The 11322-nt window shown below is 42.3% G+C and overlaps 1 pseudogene; it reads right to left on the reverse strand.

The window, feature by feature from the left end:
* Nucleotides 1-5590: 5590 nt before the first annotated feature.
* On the reverse strand, nucleotides 5591-8138 carry LOC128641717 (homeodomain-interacting protein kinase 4-like; annotated as a pseudogene).
* Between the last annotated feature and the right edge of the window lie 3184 nt (nucleotides 8139-11322).

The raw sequence follows: 11322 nt of genomic DNA on the forward strand, positions 1-11322 counted from the left end.
ACATTTTTGAGTCTGTTTTGAGTTAAAAATTATATAAATTTTACTTACCATTACAGTATGCGACTAGTGAGGTTTCTGAAACATAATCTGAACCTGTCTAATACAGACACTGATCTGTAGCTGCAAGTTTCTTCATCAAACAACTGCTTGGAATCACTGGGCTTGTAATGGAACATTCCAGGATCATCTCTTAGATAAAATGGAGTTGCATTGCTATCTGGAAATATTATGTTACAATCTTGATGTGCTGTAGAAATTTACAGAAATGATTTTAGCGTTTTTTTGTTCATCTCTGTTTCCTCCTCCCAAATGTTGATCTTTACTTCTCTTGGTTCTTCACTGTGCACATTGACCATTAGGTCCATATTGATTTTCAGAGAAGACATATGGGCCTGATAGCCTGGGAGCACGTTGAATTTTTGGTTTTGTGCTTTTTCAATTAAGTTCTGGAAAGTTATGTCATATTTGGTTTTCATCTCTCTGACAGAAATAAAAGGATGTCTCATGGCTAAATTATGGCTTATTCTCTCATGGGAGTCCCATGTAAGCATCTGTTTTATCAAACTGACCATGTTCTCCAAGTCATTATATTCAGCCATAAAGTCATTATCTGAATAAGAAGGAGCATTGATCATTAAGGGGTTAAATTTTTTAGCTAAATTCAGTCAACATAATACCAACCCTCAACAATACCGAACTTAAATATATATAATAAAGACATGACACTCAGGGTTGGTAGAAAAACAACAACTCCCCAACGGGGGGAGGGGTTGCTTTATAAAATAAGTAAATAAATAACTTTAATACTGAATAGCTACCCCAGCTGGCAAGATGATCTTGTCCTAATTAACCCTCTAAGGTGTGTGGCCACCCTGGGAATGAGGACGCCCTCATTCCGCCTACCTCTCCGCCCAAGGAATATCGACCAGCGAGCCGACCTATCCCTAGCCCCTCGGCATCTAGGGTCCTAAACGCCCACTGTACTTTCCTTCTATGATGCTACCGGCCAATTGGAATTTTATGCCACACCCCTTTCCACAACGCTTGGGAAAGCATGATGCCATGCAGACCCCCAACCTAACATTTTAGGGTTAAAGACGTCTCCAACACTGGATAGTCAACGGTCCCCCAGCCAAAAGACTGTTAGTCCTGAAGGGAGACCCCATACTACCAATTAACGCTTTTGGGCTTACAAAGGTCCACATGATTATGTAGCCCCCTGCCAAAGGAAACTAAACCAACTGCATTAGAACTGCACTCCACCATTCGCTTCAGAACCTGTAAAAGTACAACCACAAACAAACAAAAACAGGGAGGGCTGGGAGAGAAGACAAGAAACAGATTAGTGGTTTTACTTTCAGTTCTGCAGTTCTATTATTAGCTCTGAATCTCTGTCTCCTAAAGCTCCCCCGCTGCCCTGCAGGGAACACTTCCTTTTAACTCATTCCCATTTTTTCCTTCCTTTCAAATAATTAACCCTTAAATTGTTACATAATTAAATAGGTCCTCCACTTTCCTAAGGGGTTACATTTTTTAGCTAAATTTAGTCAACATTATACCAACCCTCAACAATACCAAACTTAAATATATATAATAAAGACACGACACTCAGGGGTGGGAGAAAAAAACACCTCCCCAACGGGGAAAGGGTTACTTTATTAAATAAGTAAATAAATACTGAATAGCTACCACAGCTGGCAAGATGATCTTGTCCTAATTAACCCTCTAAGGGGTGTGGCTGCCATGGGAATGAGAACGCCCTAATTCTGCCTACCTCTCCGCCCAAGGAAGATCATCCAGCGTGCCAACCTATACCGGCCAATTGTAATTTTATGCCACACCCCTTTCCACCACCAAAAGTGGACAAGGTACTCTTGCCCCACTAAACAAAACTGGAAGCCAGGACCTGCCTAATGTTTCCCAGGAACAAATCCGTACCTCTATCGGACAAATGCACTTGATCCTTCCTGAACAGTCCAGCATAATCAATACGGATATTGTCATGCATAACTACCTTCCCCCCTGAAGCCAGCACCTCCTTACTGACATCCCTATTCAGTTTCCTCTTCACTCGAAAACCCGCCTTCCTAGTAGACATATGCCTCCATATGTTTCTGGATATAATATTAGACCATATAATGGTTACTCCCTTAAACTGAGTCCTCAGCCACCTAATATCTGAGACCATGGCGTCTGCCAAGTCCCCCATCTGCATTGTCCCCACATTGTTCCCCCCCTAAATGAAGGAGAATGACATGAGGCCTGCCCCATCTCCTCCTGGCTTCAGCAACCTGTTCGGGCAGATGTGCCCCAACATGCCCCTCCTACCCAACCACCTAATGGACACTTTGTCAGCCGGCAATCCCAACTGCTGACCTCCTGCCTGGGATGCCGCCCGAATGGCCGCCCAATGTATATATGAGGCCAACAATCCAAATTCTATTGCATCCCGCGTTCTGACCTGAAAGAACAGCAACAAACGATAAGTTCCTGGTTTCCCAAAAATTGATATATTTCTTATACTGCCCCGAAGACCAACGCCCCATAGCCTTGATCTCCCCCTCCGAACGACCCAACATGGCCGCATCGGTGGCTGACCCGATACGAAAAGAATGAGGAGCCACGACCGCTGGATCCCATCCCAAACTACAAACTACCCTCCGCAACACAGATCTAAATTTAAACTGGCATGAAAAGGACCCATCCTCATGCACTAAAAGCAACACATCTACCCCAGGCCTGATTTTCCTAAATTTCTCGCAAAGCAAAACTGGACATATTGATGGCTCTCCCTGCGATAGCAAATTGAGCCATCTATCCTTCCCTGCCTGATCTGTTTTAGATCTAGCCACAAACACTAGAACTGCCTGATCAACTAATCTAACATGGTCCTTCAATAAACCCGTTCCCGGAAAAGTTTTTGATCGCTCTACCAATTCGCTAATTCTAAGGGCTGCAAAGTATGCCAAAGAAAATGCCAGTGAGAATAACAATACTTCGAAACTGGAGTCACATATCAACCCTAGCTGTCCTATCAACTGCGCTAGCCGATCCCTAGTAATTGGCTCCCTCACATCCTTCCTCTTACCCCCTAACCTTACCTACACACTCCCTTCAAAGCCGCCCTAGCCAAAAACACTCTTAGTGACATCCTCTACCCCATACAGTTTAGAGAAAAATGCCACTGCCGCTGTCTTACCCCCTATAGCGCCAGGGGATAAACCTGCCATTTTTAGGGAACCCAACCAGCTAATGAACAACTGTAAAGAAGGTGTCCTCCATGTGGTATCAAAGAACTTTAAAAAGTTACCCCACTCACGCCAAGCCACACTGTATGCCTGCCAAGTCCTAGGTGCTAGCAAACCCTTCAACAGCCTTAGCGCAGCTCCCCAGAACTTACCACCTGCCAGAGATATGGTGGACACCCGTTACCCGGACCTCTGCCTTTGGTGCTAATTCCCTAAACTTAGCCCACTTAAACCGCGATAGAGCATCAGCAATCTCATTATGAACTCCTGGAACATGTCTAGCGCTAAACACGATGTTATGCCTCAAGCATCTAAGCACTAACTGCCTCAGAACATTTACCACAGGTGGAGAACTAGCGGAAAGACTGTTAATGATGTAAACCACGCTTTGATTGTCACACCAAAAAACTACCGCCCTATTCTGTAACTTCTCTCACCATAGCTCAACAGCGACCAAGATAGGGAATAACTCCAAGAGGGTCAAATTCCTGATTAAACCTATGCTGCTCCAATCCTGCGGCCAAGGTGAAGCACACCACCAGCCATCAAAATATGCCCCAAAACCTGCGCTACCCGCTGCATCTGTGTACAGGTGTAACTCCCTACTGGAAACCGGAGAAGCCCTCCAGATCCTAACCCATTGAAGTCTTTCCGAAAGCACAACCATACCCGCAAATCAGCAATGATAGCCTTAGATAGCATGATACGTGCCTCGGGGTTGGTTAAACCCCTCGTGGCAGCCTCCATCCTTTGGTTATATATATTACCCATAGGCATGCCTCTAGTCGGAAAAATTTAGCGTACCCAACAATGATTGAAACTCTCTTAAGGTAGCATGCCCCCTGTCCAGGAAAACCAAGATGGACGCAGTGGCAGCCCGAATTTTTTCCAGCGGAAGTCTACACTCCTTAGCCACTGTATCCACCTCGATCCCAAGGAAAACAAGACATGTAGCTGGACCCTCAGTTTTCTCACTAGCTTAAGGAACCCCAAACTCTGCCATCAAAGATTGCATTGTCCCTAAGAGGTATGCACATTTGCCAGACCCTGCAGTCCCCAAAAACAGAAAGTCATCCAGATAATGTGCCACTTGACCGAGGCCAGACCTGCGCACCACTGCCCAATGGAGAAATGAATTAGAACGTTCGAAATATGTGCAAGAAATGGCACATCCCATTGGCAGGCAGCGGTCAACATAGTACCGACCCCCAGCCTTGCAACCCATCAAATGAAAATTATGTGGATGTATAGGTAAAAGATGAAACACTGATTCGATTTCTACTTTAGCCATCTCTGCCTCCACCCCTAAGCTCTGCACAATAGCCAATGCCGACTTAAACGATTGATAGGCCACTGACGTGTCAGCCTCATCAAGCGCATCGTTCACAGAATTCCCTTTCGGGTGTGACAGATGCTGAATGAGTCTGAACTTCCCCGGTTCCTTCTTGGGCACAATAAGGGGCCCCCCATTCTACCTAATCTGACCTCCTTATCTATCTTTTCTTGCAAGGCTTCCGGAAATTGGTACGCCGATTTTAAATTGTGAACCGCAAATGGGGGACAAATTAACTTTCAAACTGGGATTTTAAAACCATAAGATAAACCTGCCTGCAAACAATCTATCTCCCTATCCGGGTAATTCCTAAGTGCTGTGAAGATTGCCCCGAGTTTCATTGGCATGTGAACCCTTTCCCACAGGACCCTGCCTAAACTGCTGCTTGCCTGTATAACTGTCTCTCTTCCTGTTACAGTCATTCCCAGAGTGGGTACCACTACAGTAAATGCACACATGCCTAATGAGTTATTGTGTTCCCCTGTCGCATAACTTCTCCTGGAATCGCCAGCATTCCCTGCCCCCTTTATTACGAAAGGGGCGGTTCTGCTGCCCAGGACTAAATGTTTTTACTGGCGCTGCAACTGTATTATCTAAGAGATCAAGGTTGGACTATAGGTCCATTTCCTTCATCCCTAAGATTAGAACTGTGTTGGCTTCTAACATTCTCCTAAACTGGGCATCATATTGCCGCCACTCAGTACCCTTACCTCTTTCATAGATGTCATCAATGACCTCCATATACTTGAGGATGTTAACTGCCTGATCAGGATTGGCCTCTATGTAACAAGAAGCAAGAACTCTAAAGCAATGCATCCGCTCCTGATAACTCTCTGGTCTTTTAACCTTTTTATCCCCGGTACCATCCTCTGCCATCTCCCTAACCTAATATGCAGCCCTAGATAATTCAAAAATCTTAATGTAGCGCTATTCCCTAATTTTTCTCACAATCATGGGTTTTAAATGTAAATGCAGAGAACGCACTATGCAAGAATAAGTATCTGCTGTACTAGCTACGCCACCTTTCTTCCCTTTTCTTAGTGCCACCTTGGACTGCAATTGCCAAAGGATCCTCTATTGCTTTGCTGCCAGCCGCTATACTATGTACCCCTACATTCCTAGGCTTCCTATCCACCAACTTCCTGATTTTTCTAAACAATTTACGATGCCCCTCATCCTTCAGCCCTGTGGAGCTATCTGAGTCCCCTGACGTAGATGAATCATCAACCCTCGTGTATGGTGTAATTGCAAGCTCACCACTTCCAGATGCTACAGCTCCGACTGCCACCGCTCCGTTCTGCGTGGATCCAGATGCACCATCCATAATCTTCTCTCCCGCCGCCGGTCCGCCTTGTAACGCACTGCCAGTATCCGCTCCAGCATCAAGTGCTTTATCTGCAGTAATGGCAACCTGTGGAACAAAAGGAAATGTGGGAGCAACACAGGGAGAAACAAGCTGCCCTGAGGACTCCCCAGCCTTACCCCTGAACATCATAGACCTTGTAGCATGCCCCCCTGATAAATTTCTAAATATAAGTCTTTTTCTCAAACTTGCCATTAGATCCATATGTCCCAGTTTCCTAACTGATCCCCCATGTACCAGCGTTCTTACAGGCCCTTTAATTACAGCCTGACACTTCCTAACAATCTTTTTAGTCTTATTTATGCCTTTATTGCTCACATTCCCCTTGCTCCCTTGTGCCCCTCTCCCACGAGTGGAAGGCCACCCGGAAACCCCACTCCCCCCTGTGGCTCCACCTACCTGAATACTGCTGACCGCAGGGACATGATGTCCCAGGGCCCCTGAGCCACCCGCGACCGCTCCTGCCCCAACCATCTCCGCAATGCAATCAGCCTGTGTATTGGGTCCCAATATGGTGACCGGAAGTGCTGTGGGCAGGGCTTGAGCAGGCACACGTGGCTGATCCGCCCTACTCACCGGATCTCCACATGGCACCTCCAAGAATGGCGCATAGGGCCTACCCTCCACCCCCCTCTGGCCTGACACAAAAGAGGTGGATGGTGACACCCTGGCACTCCCCGGAGAAAAACACATCTCCGGGGAGTACAGCAGCAGATATGCTACTGTTTGGGGAGCAACAGCCGGATTCCAGCTAGGAACAGGTTGCCGCACCAAATTGACAGGCTGAAAAACGAACAGAAGGAGGGGGGGAGGGACCATGAAAAGAAAAAAGGGGGGGAAACAGAGGACAAAGAAACAACAGGAAAAAGAGAAGGAGAAGAAAAGACAAGGCCAGAGGAAGAGACAGGGAGGGGAATAGAATAAGCAGGGAAAATGAAGGGGAAAAAACGGAGCACACAGAGACAGAAACAGACTGAGATACAGCCACACTGGAAACTACAGGAACAGACACACCAGCAAGAGGGCTATCACCACTAGCAGTAACCCCAGTCTTTTTCTTCCTTGCAGGGACATCCTCCTCCTCAATGAGTCTTCGTGGAGCCTTTGCAGTGCGTTTGGACCTCTCCATGATGCAACCTGCAAGACAAGAAACAGCTTAGTGGTTTAACTTTCAGTTCTGCAGCTATATTATCATTATCCGAATCTCCGCCTCCTAAAGCTCCCCCCTGCCCTGCAGGCAACACTTCCTTTTAACTCATTCCGATTTTTTCCTTCCTTTCAAAAATGTAACCCTTAAATTATTACATACCTAAATATGTCCTCAACTTTCCTTTGAGCTGGTTTAGTGATTTCAGTACATATTGTCTTGCTTCCTGAGGTATTATTTTGGTTTGAAACAAGTACTCTTTGTCTGATTTTAGTGACCATTTGCTCTCAAAATTTTTATCAATTATCTTTTTAAAAAAGTTAAATGTTTTACCTCCTGCAGTCAGCAGTTGGCTCTTAGGCATTCCATGGGTGTCATATATGTAGCGAATTTGATCGTATTCATGGGCTCCTGGGTATAGAGGGCATCCAATATGTAATTCGCCAATTATGCATCCAAGAGACCACATGTCAATTTTTGAAGAAAAGGGCAATCCCAGAAGTATTTCAGTAGACCTGTAATATTGTGTCTGTTTAAAATATTTAGCTTCCTGTGAAATACATGCATTACCAAAATCAATGGTATTATTTTGAAGGGATATTTTGCTTGATTGACCAGCATTATATTCTCCGGTTTTAGATCAGTGTGCATGAAGGAAAGTTCCTGTAAATAGCTTAAAGATATCAGGACTTGAGTTGTTATAGTCCTGATGTGTCTGATGGGAAGCGGTGTAAAACTATTTTGCTTCTGATAATCATAAAGCCTTTGGTCCAGGAGTTCAAAAACCAGATAAAATTTGTTTCTGTCATGAAAATATTCATAGAAACATTTTATGTTCCATTTGCCTGAGTCCACTTCTTTTAAGGCTTTTAGCATCTTAATCCCATGCCAAATTCCATGGCTTCTGTCATCATCATTTTTATGCTTTTTTATAGCCACATGTTACCCACTGTTCCCCTTCTTACTCTGCACCACATCTCCAAAAGCCCCTCTCCCCAAAAAGTCCATAACATAGTAGTAGTCCGTTTTAGATTGCAGAAGCGCCATATTGGTGCTTTCTACTGTTCCTTGCAAAATACAGAACTTCAACTTTACTCCTTCATTCACCTGAGCTCTAACATTGTGATCTGAAACTATGAACAGAAGCTTAAACCATCTGTGTAACAATCAGCAACATTCCGTGGTTACCAAGAGTAATTGTACAACACCAAGGAGTCAGGATTCTATTGTAGCAACAGAGCTAAAATGGACTCCATTTTCTTGTACAAGATTTTGAGATAAACTGTCAAAATTTAAAATTGTGAAAAAAAAAACACCTCTCCTAAGGCCACCTGTGTCCTCCTGTCCAACTGTACTGTGAGAGCTCTAACTGATAAAGTCCAAGAGAGACCAGCACATTTCGGGGCGGTCCCCTTAGTCATGTGATAACATTGTGAAACCCAAAGACTTAATTTATAGCATTCTCAATTCTTCTATTGAGTCACTCAATCAATGAATTAGTAGCATTAACATAGGCTAGGAGTGTGTATATATATATATATATATATATATATATATATATATATTTAAAAAAACACATTGTTATGTACAAATAAAAATTTATGTATAAAAACTTAATAACTATCTTTCTATATAATTGCAACTATCTCTCTGTATAATTGCAACATTGCAACCAGAATACTGTGTCAGAACATTTTACCTTTTACAACAATCTTAAAGGATCTAAAGCTCTATCATATAATCAAAACTCCTGCTCTATGAATGTCAGTATAGGTCTCTACATTAAATCAGTTACAGACAACCATAGAAATAGGGAAAGATGGGTGTACTAATAAAAACCTCTCGGTTCCAAGGCATCTAACTTAAATATCCAGAAAACTTCACGTTGTTTCAAGAGCAAATCCCTATTACCTCCTCGTCTGGGGGTCTCTATTTTTTAAATTACCTGAAAACGTAACTGATTTATCTGATGGCCAAATTTAAAAAAATGTGCCGCCATTGGTGCTGTAAAATCTCACATCTAATGTTGCTCTTATGTTCATCGATACGATCTATGATACGTCTGGTAGTCTCACCGACGTAGCTACGCCCACAAGTGCATTTGATAATATAAACAACATAAGATGTGAGACACGTGTAATGTCCATTATATTTGAATTTATGTCCAGTCAATGGATGAGTGAAATAGGGCCCTTTAATCACTGAACTACAGTTAATACAACCAAGGCAGGGGTAACAACCTAGATTCCTCTCTGTGATGTAAGATTGTTTTAAAGTTTTCCTTGAACCAATATCTGCTGTTATCAATGTATCTCTCAAATACTTATTTCTCTTAAAGGCTGGCATAGGTGGTGAAATAAATTCCTCTATATCTGTCATACATTCACCTAACAAATACCAATGTTTACGTATTATATTCGTGATTTGATTACTTTCTTGGCAGTATTCAGAGACAAAAGTAAGTATCTTATCTTTTGTCTTACCAACCTTTTTAGTAATTAGTTCCTCCCTAGGAATAGTTAAAACTTCTGTAGTGACCTTATCAATCAAATTCCTAGGATAACCTTGATTCAAAAATGTCTCCCCCATCTCTTTTAGCCTTAAAGGGACCATTTTATCATCAGACACAATTTTTCTTACCCTTAGTAATTGACTACGGGGAAGGGATTTTATGGCTGATTGTTGATGAGCACTGTCATATTTCAATAAGCTATTTCGGTCCGTTTCTTGTTTTTATTTGTACATAACAATGTGTTGTTTTTTTAATATATATACACTCCTAGCCTATGTTAATTCTACTAATTGATCGATTGAGTGACTCAATAGATGAATTGAGAATGCTATAAATTAAGGCTTTGGGTTTCACAATGTTATCACATGACTAAGGGGACCGCCCCGACACGTTGTGCTTTGTACTGATCTCCATATTTGAATAAAGGGATTTTTAAGCTGACACTTCACTGCTGTTTTCTCTAGAGATCTAACTGATAACTACACAAGGCATTTACTGGCTCTATTAAAGAGACACTACTTATTTGTAGAAAATGCAAAAATAAGGTTTTTGAGGCAAAAATGGTAAATTGAAATACAATGTATATTTTCAGTATTAATTGGTACATTTATCAAAACATAAAATCTCCTTACATTTCACAAATTAAATCTTAGCAAACAAAAGATATCCCACCCCAGTGAAAGTCTAGAGCGTGCTAATATTTAGATACCGAATAGCATGGGTGTGCTATATCCTCACGTAATATACTTCTATGGGGGGACGCTAAAAAACTCATGTTGGGGACGCTAGAGCGCCAAGCCAAAGGTGTGTTAATCTGAAGGTGCAATTACAATGATGTTTGCAGGAGGTCACTAGGCCCCTCAGCATAATGGATATCCCCCCATAATCCCCAAAATGTGAAAGGACCTTGCTTTCCCCCCCCCCCCCACACTTTTTAAAATACTTATAATTTGCATCAATTTTTTTTTTATACCATTGTGGGGATTCCCACAGTTTATTTTATTTTTTACCTAGAGTCTTTTGTACAGACACTCCTATTAATACCATTGGATAATTTGAATGAAAATACAATGAAATACAATGTGGCAGCTTAAATAAGCAGCTTTTTATCTTGTGAATATATTGTTACCTTTTGCCTGATGAAACGACCGTTGTATAAGGTCAAGAAACGCGTTGCAAACATTAAAAACTTTGTTTTATTTCACTTTCACTGAGGTGTCTGTACTTTCTACAAGTTTTATCCTGATCACAGCATTAGTGATTCCTTAATACAGCTTATTGTCAACATTCAAACCGTTTGGATACAGTCTTTCAAGTCTCGCTTTGATGCTGGGAAAGTATCCAGTAAGCTGACTACGGGAAGCGTCAGCCTGCTCGTTTGCACCTGTATTCACAAGTGCCATCAAAAATTGTGAGTTTTATTTCACTATTTGCTTGTTCCAATACCTAACAGATTTCACTATGAGGCGCCCCTTTTCTCTTTGATTCATGAACTAAAAGAGTTTGCACCCTGAGTGAACTAGTGTTTATAACAATCAAGGAAGATTTTCCAGCTCATATCCTTTTTCAGTTGAGTGCACCTCTCCCTTTTTTTTCTTGTGAATGAAAATTACTCTTGGGTCTCCCTAAGAGGGGAATTTGTTTCCCTGAATGTTCATTGGCTGCACTATTCGGCATTAGTTTTTTTTTTTAATTTAAACGAATACTGAATTTTATTTT

Source organism: Bombina bombina, chromosome 11 (genome assembly GCF_027579735.1).
Source record: "Bombina bombina isolate aBomBom1 chromosome 11, aBomBom1.pri, whole genome shotgun sequence".
NCBI lineage: Eukaryota > Metazoa > Chordata > Amphibia > Anura > Bombinatoridae > Bombina > Bombina bombina.